The sequence below is a fragment of the Adiantum capillus-veneris genome, chromosome 2, assembly GCF_014529385.1.
Source record: "Adiantum capillus-veneris isolate H3 chromosome 2, ASM1452938v2, whole genome shotgun sequence".
In the NCBI taxonomy this organism is placed as follows: Eukaryota; Viridiplantae; Streptophyta; class Polypodiopsida; order Polypodiales; family Pteridaceae; genus Adiantum; species Adiantum capillus-veneris.
The window spans coordinates 14003824-14016400 of record NC_140932.1 but is presented as its reverse complement, the minus strand read 5'-3'; the positions used below and the strand labels follow the sequence as shown (position 1 = coordinate 14016400).

The 12577-nt window shown below is 42.8% G+C and overlaps 1 pseudogene; it reads right to left on the bottom strand.

Moving 5' to 3' along the window:
* Nucleotides 1-1782: 1782 nt before the first annotated feature.
* On the bottom strand, nt 1783-3039 carry LOC147462396 (uncharacterized; annotated as a pseudogene).
* Nucleotides 3040-12577: the final 9538 nt, after the last annotated feature.

The following is a 12577-nucleotide window of genomic DNA, read 5'->3' as shown; positions in this document are numbered from 1 at the left end:
CCCACAATCACAGTACATCAATCTGCAATACATGCCAGTGGTGTCAAGCCGTCGTATGGCCACACCTCCCCTGGAACCTGGAAAGCACAAGAAATAGCAATGCAGACTGCAATATATATATCTGATGATATATATGTGTACCTGGTCTATAGATGATGCTTTGAAGACGAATAATGATGTATGTCGATGCCGACCACCTCCTGCTTGCCAATCTACACAAGACGGATTTCTTTGCGGCTGAAATCTATCTTCTGCTGTAGTGCTCAGAACGAAATTCTGAGGGCATAAACGGCTTCGAAAGGGGGATAAAACCCCAGGACGACTGCTGGACTTCGGATCCAGAATCTGCCTGAAAAGTGCACGCGCGCGATTACGCAAATACGCATTGAACCTCGGCTCTAATACCAATTGAAGTCGCGGAGCGGAGCGTGGATCGACTCTCACACACACACTCAGAGATACAGAGAGAGCTTACACAGTACACAGTGAAGTCTGTTTGAAGGGTTATCTCCCAGAAACCCTATTATCCACAAAAGTATAAGTGAGTATATACAAAGAGTTAGTGATAAGTGAGTTAGGAGGGCGGGCGGCCATATCCGTATAAGAGGCCACTTGGGCTTTAATCCCAACACTCAAGACATATTATGAGAGAGAGAGAGAGAGAGAGAGAGTATACCATGTGTAAAAGTAAACCAAAGCATTGTTAACCTAGTGTAAACCCAGGCAAGTTAGGACAAGAGTATCTTCTGGCATTGAGAGAGAGAGAGAGAGAGAGAGAGACCTTGTATACCATGTGCAAGTGTGCTCCAAGGCATTGTTTAGCATAGTGTAAACTCAGGCAATTCAAGGCAAGACTTTCTTTTGCCGTCAACGGGGGAGGGAGTGAGAGGGAGGGGGGTGGTTTGCATGCCATATGCAAATATAAACTTAGGCATTCAAGGGCATGTGTAAACCCAGTGAGAGAGAGAGAGAGAGATTTTACACAAAGCCATTAACAAAAACTCCTTAGCTGTTTAGAAGTTTCAACACAGTTATATACAGCATTGGGGCAAAGACATTATCATTCAAAACAGGGCAAAACTCATGTCATCCAAAATTTACATAGCAATAAGTTGAGAGATGTAATACAAAAAAGCTCTATCAATGCACCGGGCCTAAATCGACCTCAACAACGCAAGGACAGCTGCTGCCCCAGGGGTGCCACCATCTCCACTCAGGTGTGATGTGGAGTCCTCATCCATTGACACCTTCTCGCGTGCCTCACCTTCCCCATCCCCATCTGTTGGTACATCCTCGCCTTGAGCACCGATAGCATCCCCTTCATCACTTCATCCGCACTGTCTCCATCATCCTTTCTATCCTCCCCATCATCCCCACCATCATTGTCGCTTTTACCACTCTCACTCCCGCCACTGTCTCCATCTTCCCCACTGCCCTCAATCCTTCATCACTCACGTCCCCATCTCCCCCTTCTTCATGATCCTCTTGACCTTGTTTGTCACTCCTTGCTCACTCCCTTGGTCATCATCAACTTCTTCATCATCCCCACCATCACCATCATTGGTGCCATCTTCCTCCGTGTGTCTTCATCCTCACTTATAGGACTCAAGCTCCGAACACGCTGCTGCACAAACAGATTATGTAAACCCGGGCAATGTTAGACAGTGTAGACCCGGACATTGATGGGCAACAAATAGAGAGAGAGAGAGAGAGAGAGAGAGAGAGAGAGACTCTCATGGTGTTCATAACCTTGCCGTATCTTCTTCATTATAGCATTTTTCTTCATCTCTTGGACAACTTCATCCTTCCGCATACAGCCGCCACAAAGTCAAGGAGAAAGTCATCTTTGGTGCATCGTACTTTCGTCTTGTTGATAGAATCCCAGGCTTCCAAGCCCCTAATGAGGGCCCTTCCTTGAATAGCCTTGCGACTCAACTTGTACTTGCGGTCCACACCTTCAAATCGCTCTATCTCACGTAACCTATCTCTTTGTGTAGACTTTGGAATGGGGTTTAAAGAAGCACCAGTCACCCTCCCTCCCACTCTATGTGGAATCTCTACCCTCGGCCCATGTTGCTTTCAAAGGTGGTCCACCATACGTTGCCGCTTGTCTATCCGCGTGTTTCTACTTGGGCAAGCCGGATCTGCTCGACACATCTGAACGAGCTTCCCATCAAAATAAAGCTCTGCATATGGCCGAGATGACTTCAATGAGTCGGCTCTCTGCACCTGTATAAAAGAACATACCTGCATAACTTTAGAAATGGTAGGCAACCCTTGTTAACCCAAATATAAACCCGGGCATGCCCGAGACTAAATGTAGACCCGGGTCAGAGAGGGACTCACAAGACCAACGCTCAATGCTTGAGAGGTTCCAGCCTTTGTTCGCTTTCTCTTACTGCCTTTGGCTTCTTTTGTGGTGGCAATTACAACATTTCGCTCGGGCTTCTCTTGCAGTTGAGGCTTTCCCTTCCCCTTTTCACTCGCCACCTTGGATTGTTTCTCTACCTCACGACCCTTCAAGTGGAAAATTGAGGGCTTTTCAACCACATCTGAACCTTTCTCCTTGCGCTTCACAAGAGCCTTCTTTGCTTCAGAACCTTCATTGGAACCTCCTCCTTGGGCTTCATAATGGGCCTCGTCACATCGGAACCCTTTGTTTGGACCTTCTCTTTGGGCTTCACAAGCAGCCTCTTCCCATCCCGGCCTTCATCAACCTTCAGGTTTAACCTCTGCCCACAAACAAAACCTTATGATCAACCCACTTTATAAAGAGAAGCCGGAATAGCAACCTTTTAGCACCATGGACTTGACAGATAAACCTTGCCCTTCTCGAATGGCATGAAAACCTGGGCAAGCCCGATGTGCAAACATGGCCCCAACGTGTAAACCCAGGAAAACCCGAGTTGGAGAAGGTGAAAATACGTGCATCCCTCCCTTTGTCGCCAACTCCACAATAGCGGGATCCTCATGTGGCATTTGAGACCCGTCCCTGTCCGGAGGTATGGCTGTCTTCTTGCCCTTCTCAACACATTGCATAAAGAGCAATAGTTAGAGCGCACCCCAATGGCCATGATTAGGCGAAACCCGGACATACCTGCATTTTTTTGGAAGTGGCCTTGTGCAATTGTTGAGCCAACAGAGGATCACACCCACATTTTTGCTCACACCCATCATTTTGTAACCATTGATTGTAATATATGTCTTTCCGACATTAATTTTGATTTGAGCCATTCATTAAGTAACGGGACTCAATTGAGTTTCCAGCTTGTAATCCCGAAGTAATTTCACCTATTGATGTAAATAATTAGAGATGTTCTCACCTCCAAGGCTGAGGTATATAAGCCAAAGTTTTGTAACCTAAAGGAGATTCAATGATTAATCAAAGGGAGTTTTTTGAGCGCCGTGACTGTGTCTGAGAGAGAGAGAGAAAGAGAGAGAGTCTTATCTTCTTGCTACGCGAGCTACGGGGCCGCCATTAGAGAAGCGACACCGCCATTGTGTTAGCAACGGTGAGAGCTACGCATAGATACCAAGAGTGCGCGCTATCGGCTTCTATGTGTGGTAAGTTCCTACGAGCTTCGGTGCGAGTTTTCTTCCAACTCGTGTGTCGGAATAGAGCGTGCAGCATATCTATAGAACCACAACGAGTAGAGCTACGCATTAGTACCACCGGGGTCAAGTTTCGGTCACCTGTATTTTTCGGCCTTTCTTCATACGCGTTTTCCGCACGGAGTGGTTATAGGTTGATTTTGCAGTTCAAGTCTTTAGGGTGTTGTTCTTACCTAGTGTATAGACTTCCCCTTGAGTTTGAGATCAATTCAATGATTCTAGATCCTGTTTCGTATAGCATTCGTTCGTAGTACGGATTTCAGTCACTTGCGTATTTTAGAACTTAGATTTGATTTCCTTAGTAGTGATTGTCATTAGAAGGTCGAGTAGGTGATTTGACACCCACCTAGTTGTTTCCATGCGCTTGCAGGTCAAGCTCCGTCCTCGTCTGACAAATTCTGTTGTTGGTTGAGTTCTCGCTATTTAGCTTCCGCTAGCGGCGTAACCGCCTTAACATTTGGCGCCGCTGCCGGGGATGAGAGCCCTAAGTAGGTGACCTTAGACTAATCCTACGAGGTGAGTCGTATAAACTACTTTGTATACTTTAGTTAGAAAAGATCTAGGAGTGGTGGACTCCGAAGGTCTCGAGAGATACTAGGAAGTGGGGTATTCCTGGGTCTTCCGTGTTGACAGTATTTTTAGTTTAGCTTAGATTAGATTGTTTTTGATGGTGTTTAAGTGGTTGTTGACATAAAAAGGATTTGCTACTCCTTGTGTGGTAGTAAATCTCTTTATATTTTCAATTGCAAAAAATCCATTTTATGATTAGAAGTAGCTTAGGTAGGGCCTGATTTGATCCTGATCTAGAGCTATCAATTGGTGTTCTATTTGTTTGATGTGTTTGATTGCATGTTAGATCACTGAAAAAGTCGCTTTGGTAGTGAAATATGCAATAAACAAAGTTCAGAAAAATTTTCTGTGTAACTGATTGTTGCTGAGCACTTAAAAGAGCTATTGGAAGAGTTCTGTGCTGAAAAACTGGAAATCTGCAACTTTAGACATCATACGCGTATGATGTCTTAGGACCTAAACAGAGACTAAAATTGAAAATTTGACATTGCCAGAGTGTTTAGAAGGGGGGTTTTACCCTAAGATCAACTTAAAACAAGAGCATTAACACTCAAAGAAACCCAAAAAGACAAGTCGGAGTCCAAGAAACGCAAAGAATAGGAAATTTTGGATTCAAATCTTGTTTTTACATTCAAACCTGACAAAAACACTTGAAACTCAATTATAAACATTGGAGAAGGCTTAAAACCAAAAATAGTCAAAATCTGGGACAAAAAACATCATACGCGTATAATGTCTTTTGGCACATCCACTGCTTATTTTTGATATCTGACCTGACAAGATTGTTACAGGCACTGTAGGAAGCATAAATATCAAGTTTGGACCCAAATTGATGAAAAAGACATCATACGCGTATGATGTCTTTGACCTAATTTTGGACATATTTTGATACTTTGCTAACACAGATCCATTGTAATAGCTGTCTAGAGGTTATATTTCAAGTTTCATCCCATTTGGATCACAATTGACCCAAAAAACAAGTCAAAAGCAGAAAATTGCCAAGAAAAGCCTAAATTAGCCATAACTTGCTCAAACAGAGTTCAAACTGAATTTTGTGAGTGAACAGAGCATAAAGGGGCCACTGAGAGTGAGCATAACCAAAATAGTCAAAATCTGTGAAAAAAGACATCATACGCGTATAATGTCTTTTTCAGCATAACTGCGACAAAATTCTCACTTGATGAAACAGAAGTTGTCCAACTGACAAAATTAAACAATTGACCAAGTATCAGTCAGTTTGGATCAATTCTGACCACAAAAACTTGGGGAAAACAAATTGCCGAGACGGAAAAGTTACAGTCCTTTAGGGGAATTGATGAATTTGAGATCGGGCAGGAATCTCCGGAATAATCAACCAAAACAAGGGGAACCAGCAAGTGTCATATCAACCGAGGGAAGTGTAAACCAAAGTTGGGTGCAACCATTAGAGCCGATCTTTGAAGGAAGTGTTTCTGATACTTCTTCGGAGAGGTCTTACGAGATTTTCACCGAACACTCGAACAGGAACAACAGAGAAAATATGGCAGCAGGATCATCAAACCCTTCCGCCACCATGAAGCTATTGTTCATAAAATACCAGTACGACAATGAGCAAGGTGCCAAGATCTACAAAGATGGAATGGACCGCTATTGTGTAAAGATAGAAGATAGACCTAGTGAGTTCAAGGACTTAGTGCCTGTGAGCTATAGCGGAGATAGATATCTAGATGACGAGGGTACCATGTACTTGGTAGTCCTAAACCCTAACATTGTGGACAAGTGGGGATTGATGGGCACCAAAGCCAAAATAGATGAAGAACTCGAGGAGAAAGCACCAATAATGAACTTCCCTAATGCGAGGTTAAGAAGAGAGAATGAAACTACAAGGATCAACACTGATAACATCTATGTGGGGCTATACAAATATAATAATGGGGAGCAAGATCTCTATTATAGATGTGAAGAACCCTACACCGGAGAGTTGACAGACAAAAAAAGACTCTATGTCTTTACCTACACAGAGGGATCGGAAGTGAAAATTTCCGCTTACGATAAGTATGGCAGGCAATACTCAACAATGGGCAAGAAAGAATTAGAAGGATATACATACTTTGGGGGACCACTACATCAGTATTATGTTACTTCTAGCTCACATAGACCAGCACCAACAACTGGAGTGCAAAACTCAATGACAATAGGAGGACAAAGAACTCAGGTTGCTGACTCTTTCAGTCAACCTTGGGACTCGAAGCTCGGACCAATGGGATCATTACATTCCAGAGAGTCAATGGAGACGAATCGAGGTAGTGCAGTTCCAATCCCCACCTATACCACTCCAGGTCCAAGGTTTGAAGCGGAACCATCACATTTACCTCCCAGTAGTAGATTCAGGACAGAGGAACCGACAAGGGTAACCCATGAAGTCCATGATGCTAGAGAAAGCTTTAGCCGAGACACAGGAGCAATGAGATTGGTAGCAGATCATAGACGTATGAGACCATCTCAAGTAGCCAAGTGTATGCCAAAGAAGTATGGTGGTTCAGGAGATCCATATGCACATGTGTCACTCTTTAAGCAAGTCTTAAGAGCTGAGCAGATAACAGATTTCCATACACAATACGAGGGATTTGGTCTTACTCTAGAAGGTACTGCATTGACATGGTTTCAACCAATGAACATAGGGGGACTCCATGACATTGACCATTTGCTAAGAGAGTTTGCTGAGGAATTCTCAAAACGAGGGATTAAGCACAATACGGTCTCACAAATATATGCTTTTAAACAGAGAGAACACGAAAAAGTGAAGGAAGCTTCACTTCGCTTCAAACAATACATTGAGAGATGTCCAGTACGTGAACGACCACAAGATGACAGACTATCTGTTCTCTTTATTGAGGGACTGAGGAACGACACTCTCAAGAAGGACTTGCACTTGAAAGCTTGTACAAGTTTCGGGCAAGTAACGAGAGAGGCATTGTACTTAGTGGATAACTGTACGGTTTATGGAGAGGTGTCAGCGGATACAGATTTTGCATCCAGTAGCTCCTCCTCCGTAGCGAGCGAGACTACCACTAAAAAGAATGTTCAAACAACAACCATGCCAAATGTAGAGCAAATGATAGAAGATGCTCTAAAAAGGATGGCACCATACCAAAAACCATTGCCAAAAACACTGAAATGGTGTGCTATTGAACAAAAATGGACAAATCATCCAACAGAGGAGTGTTATTACAACAAAGGGTATGTAAGGGAGCGCCAGTACGCACCTCCTGCTCAATTAGCACCACCTCAGATACATCCAGTACCTCGATATCCAACGGGAAATGTACCAGGACCTATGGGGATAGAAAGACCGCAACCGGTATTGGGACAACAACCACCTTTACCAGGAGCATGACCAGTGGGCATTAGATATGCACCAACCTTAGAGAATCAGGAAGAACAAGCCTTAGTGCCTGTTCAAGCCTATTATGAAGAATCTGGTGCACACATGTCTCCAACTATGTATTACCCACCAGAAGAACCCAAACAACCAGAACCATGGGGCATGATTGGGAATGTTGGAATACCAACAATTACAAGTGCTTCTGATGAAGAGAGATACAATTTGGACGCAAGAACATTGATGTCCATAGCTCATGGAGGGTTAACAGGACAAAGACCATCCTATCCACAAAGAACGAATCAAATGGGACCAAGACCAGCACTAGGACCCTGTTACAAGTGTGGAGGTGACCATCTGATGAATGTTTGCCCACATACGGAAATCATTAGAATTAACGCTTATTGCACTGAGTGTGGGGTTACTCACTTCATTGAGGATTGTTCAAAGAATCCAAACAAAGTTCAAAAGACGACATTGAATATGTTAGAAACTATTCCTACCAGCAGTGGGTCTGAAAATGAAACTCTAATACCAACGCAAGTTGTTACTAGAGCTCAAGCTAAGAAAACCACTAGAGAACCTGAGAATGGAAAGTTAGCGACTGAAGTGGTTAGTCAAGGACCGCGGAGTCAGAAAAACACATGGAAAGCTAGAAAAGCACGCATGAAGTTGAGAAAAGAACGTGAAGACGCTATTCTAGCTGAGGAACTAAAGCAAACCAAAGCTAGATTAGAAAAACTTGAGAGTCAAAACGGGAAACGAGAGATGAGCCCGGAAAGAACGAAACAAAAGAGTATCAAAGAAACAACGAGCTTAAGCTCAGGGGGATCAGTGCTAGTCGACAAAGTACACGAACCATTGGACGCACTGATGAGAGCTTACGAAGCTAGGTTAAAGAACAACCAAACACAAGAACAGAGGTGGATGACATACCCAAACGCGGAATTGGAAAAGCAGAGACTTGAAATGTGCCAGAGAATGATCGAGACTGCACAAGCCTTATTAGAACCACCAAAAGAAACAATGAATTGTGGAAAGGAAAACCCAATTCAGCAAGATACTATCGTTTCACGGGTAGCTGAAAAGACTCCCAGTGCACAAAAGCCTGAAAATACACAAAAGGATGACCGCATAGTATTGAACACAACCGATCAGGAAATAGAGAGTTTTCATCCAGTCATACAGAGGATTTACGGAAAAGATGAGGATTACAATGAATTTTGGAAACAAGTGAGAGAGGCAAACTTTGCAAACGAGCTAAGGTGCCAAGCTAATCAGACAAATTGGGAAAAGGACATCAGGAATCCTCCCATAGTGGAATTTGAGGCAGGATCTCAAGTGGACTTGGATCTGCAATCTTACTGGGGAGATGGGGGCTCTGTTAGAACAATGGAGAGCAAACCTCATTCACTGAAAACCTTACCTTCATACTTAGGAGAGTATAAAGCAAAATCCGAGATTAGAGCACTTCCCTCACGAAAAATCTCATCAGAAAAAGTCATGGACTCGCAAGGATTGATAGAGATTTTGTCAACACCAGTGACATGCACTATCACTCTAGCTGAGCTTTTGAGGCTAAGACCACATATGTGGACCACTGTAGGAAAATGCTTGGAGAAATTCGGGATAAAAGATCCAACATCGAGATTGCAAGAGAGTATAGAGGAGCTGAGCAAGCCACAAAAGAACGCTAAGCCTGTACCCTTAAACAAGGTCGGAGAGTATTGCGAAGGTGAAGAGGGGAATACAACCTTACCAGTTGAATTCCAAGGAGTGAACACAATGGCAATACTAGACAGCGGAGCTGGGGTAGCCATTGCTACAAAAGAAATCTGGAAAAAATGGGGGAAACCAGCAATAAGGAAGACTAGGTTGAAACTCCAATTAGCAGATGGACACATGGAGAAACCTATGGGGTTATTAGAGAAAGTTGTAGTGACTTCTTGCGGCATTGAATACGAACATACTTTTGCTATTGTCGATTTTGCCAAGGAGAATAACTATGATATCATATTGGGAAGACCATTCATGAGACAGTTGAAAATGGTCCAAGATTGGGGCTACGATCACATATACTTGAGAAATATGGAAACCACTACACGTGTGAACCTGAAAGACCATAGCTACAAAGATGTGAACCGAACACCGGTAGAGGAGTTTGATTCAGCTACTTTGGCAGGATCCGAATTTCCAGCTTGGTTAAGTAAACCCAAGGAGTTATGGATGTGTGGAGCTTCGAAATGTGGAAGTCTGAAACGAGAAGAATGTGTTTTAGAAAGGGCTATCGAAGACGAAACTTATGTAGGAGAACCCTTTCCAGAGGACACGTTTGAACCATTAGAATGGACACACATTCTAGCAACCCTAGATGTTTGTGCAATTCCGGATGGTCCCACAATGAAATTTTGCGATAAGGACGGGTACGACGTGGTTCCGTATTTCATGTTGCGAACTGTACTCGAAAAAGAAACTGAGAAGAATGATACACGGGAAAGGGAAGATGAAGAAGAGGTGTTTCACGACATTCCCAATCATCCAGAGTGGGGAAATGAAGCAGACAACGAGTCAACGGACAATTCAAGCGGAAACGAAGAAACTATAACGGATGTCCGATTTTATGATTTTCCGAACCAAACTAAACAACGCCAGAAACACTGTAGAGCAAAGAAAAAAACAAAAGGGGTTAGAACCAATCCGATGCCTAGAATAAGAGGAAAAAATCAATTCCTAATGCTAGTAAAGGCTGAAGATTGTGTTAAGGATAAGATTTCTGGAAGAATGAGAGGCAGTGATCAAAAGAGCTTACGAAAAGACAAAAGAGGCTCAAGAAATCAAGTTCAAAAGAATGGAACGAAAACTGAAACAGAAAAATTAGAAAAGAACAAGCGCAACAGAGAATACACGGAGTCCAAGTTAGAACGTAGAAACAAGTACAGAGAGCTCAAGAAAACTCTGAAGGAAGTTTGGACGACAGAAATTGAGAGTGGAGAGGACGAAAACGTCAAAATCAAGGAAAACATGGATGTTCCCTCTCACTATAGGAAATTCACAATAGAGGATAGGAAGGTGATATTAACCCCACCTATTCGAGAGAGGAAGGAGAACGAATCTTATGACGGACCGGAGGATGCAAAAAAAGTTGATTTAGCAGCTCCAGGTGAGACGCCTAGACCGGTGTACATAGCCACAGATTTGTCTCCAAGCGAGGAAGAGAGACTTTTGAGTCTTCTCAGAGAGTACAGGGATGTGTTTGCATGGTCTTATAAGGACTTAAAGGGAGTTGACCCATCGATATGCCAACACTCAATCCCACTGAAACAAGACGCAAAGCCTAGCAGACAGAGACCATACACATATAATGATACTTTTGCTAAGCGAATCAAGGAAGAGATAGATAAGCTAATGGAAGCTGAATTCATATACGAGATTGAACACACTGATTGGGTATCTCCGATTGTGGTAGTACCTAAGAAGAACGGAAAACTCCAAGTGTGTGTCAACTTAAAGAAAGTGAATGCTGCAACAATCAGGGACAATTATCCCCTGCCGATAACTGATCATGTTCTAGAGCGTGTATCAGGGAAAACAGCATACTCTTTTCTTGATGGTTTTTCAGGATATAACCAGCTAGCCATAGCACTGGAAGATCAACATAAAACAGCTTTTGCAACGGAGTGGGGAATTTATGCTTATCGGGTTATGCCTTTTGGTCTAACCAATGCTCCCGCAACCTTCCAGAGGCTGATGACGCATGCTTTCAAAGAATACTTAAGGTTGTTTCTCGAAATATACATGGATGACTTATGTGTACATTCTCTACTGAGAGATGAGCATCTAGAACACCTAAGAAAAGTATTTGAGAAATGTAGGACATATCGCATTTGTCTCAATCCTGAGAAATGTGTGTTTATGGTCCGACAGGGCAGAATTCTGGGACATATTGTCTCACAAAACGGAATATCCACGGATTTAGAGAAGATAAAAGTTATAGTGGATATGCCTAGACCAACCAATGCGAAACAAGTACAGAGCTTTATGGGACATTGCGGATATTATAGACGATTCATTTACATGTACGCTATAATAGGCCAACCACTTTACAGGCTAATAGTGAACTTTGAATGGACAGAGGAGTGTGAGGAATCATTCAAGAAATTGAAAGAGGCACTCATTACTGCTCCAGTCTTGAAATCACCAGATTGGGAGAAGATATTCCATGTGCATATAGATGCTTCGGCATATGCAATAGGATGTATTCTGGCTCAGCCAGAAGAAGGAAACATGGATTTTCCTATCTGTTACGCCAGTCGACAGCTCAACAATGCAGAGAAGAATTACACCACAACAAAGCGAGAAGGATTAGGAATGATCTATGCTGTGAAGAAATTTCGGCATTATCTTCTAGCCAACAAGTTTGTGTTTTTTACGGATCACCAAGCCTTGCTCTATCTAGTGAATAAACCATGCAATACCGGGAGAATAGTGAGATGGTTCATTATCTTACTGGAATTCGACTTCACGGTAGTAGTAAAGAAAGGAAAAACACATCTTAGAGCTGATCATCTTTCGCGATTGACGAATGGAGAAGACCCTATAGGAGTAGATGACGACATGCCAGACGCGTACTTGTTCAACATAGAAATGATACCGAGGTGGTCTCAAAATGTCGTTAATCTATTAACCTATGGAGGAGAGTTCGATAGAAGAGAATACAACCTGAAACATATTGCTATTCAGCAATCCAAGAATCTTCAATTGGTTGCAGGAAGGCTGTATCGATTGGGAAATGATCATGTTTTACGACTATACATCAATCCTGAGGAATATAGTATATATCTGCGCGAAGCACATGTTCAGGAATGTGCATTTCATTGTTCAAGAAGGAACACATATAGGAATTTGTTACAATTGGGAGTCTATTGGCCAGGAATGAAAGAAAGCGTACATGAATATGTCACTGCATGTATTGTATGTTCATCAAAACCGCCAGCCGAGTATTCGACATTATATCAGATAATGATCGCTCCAGAA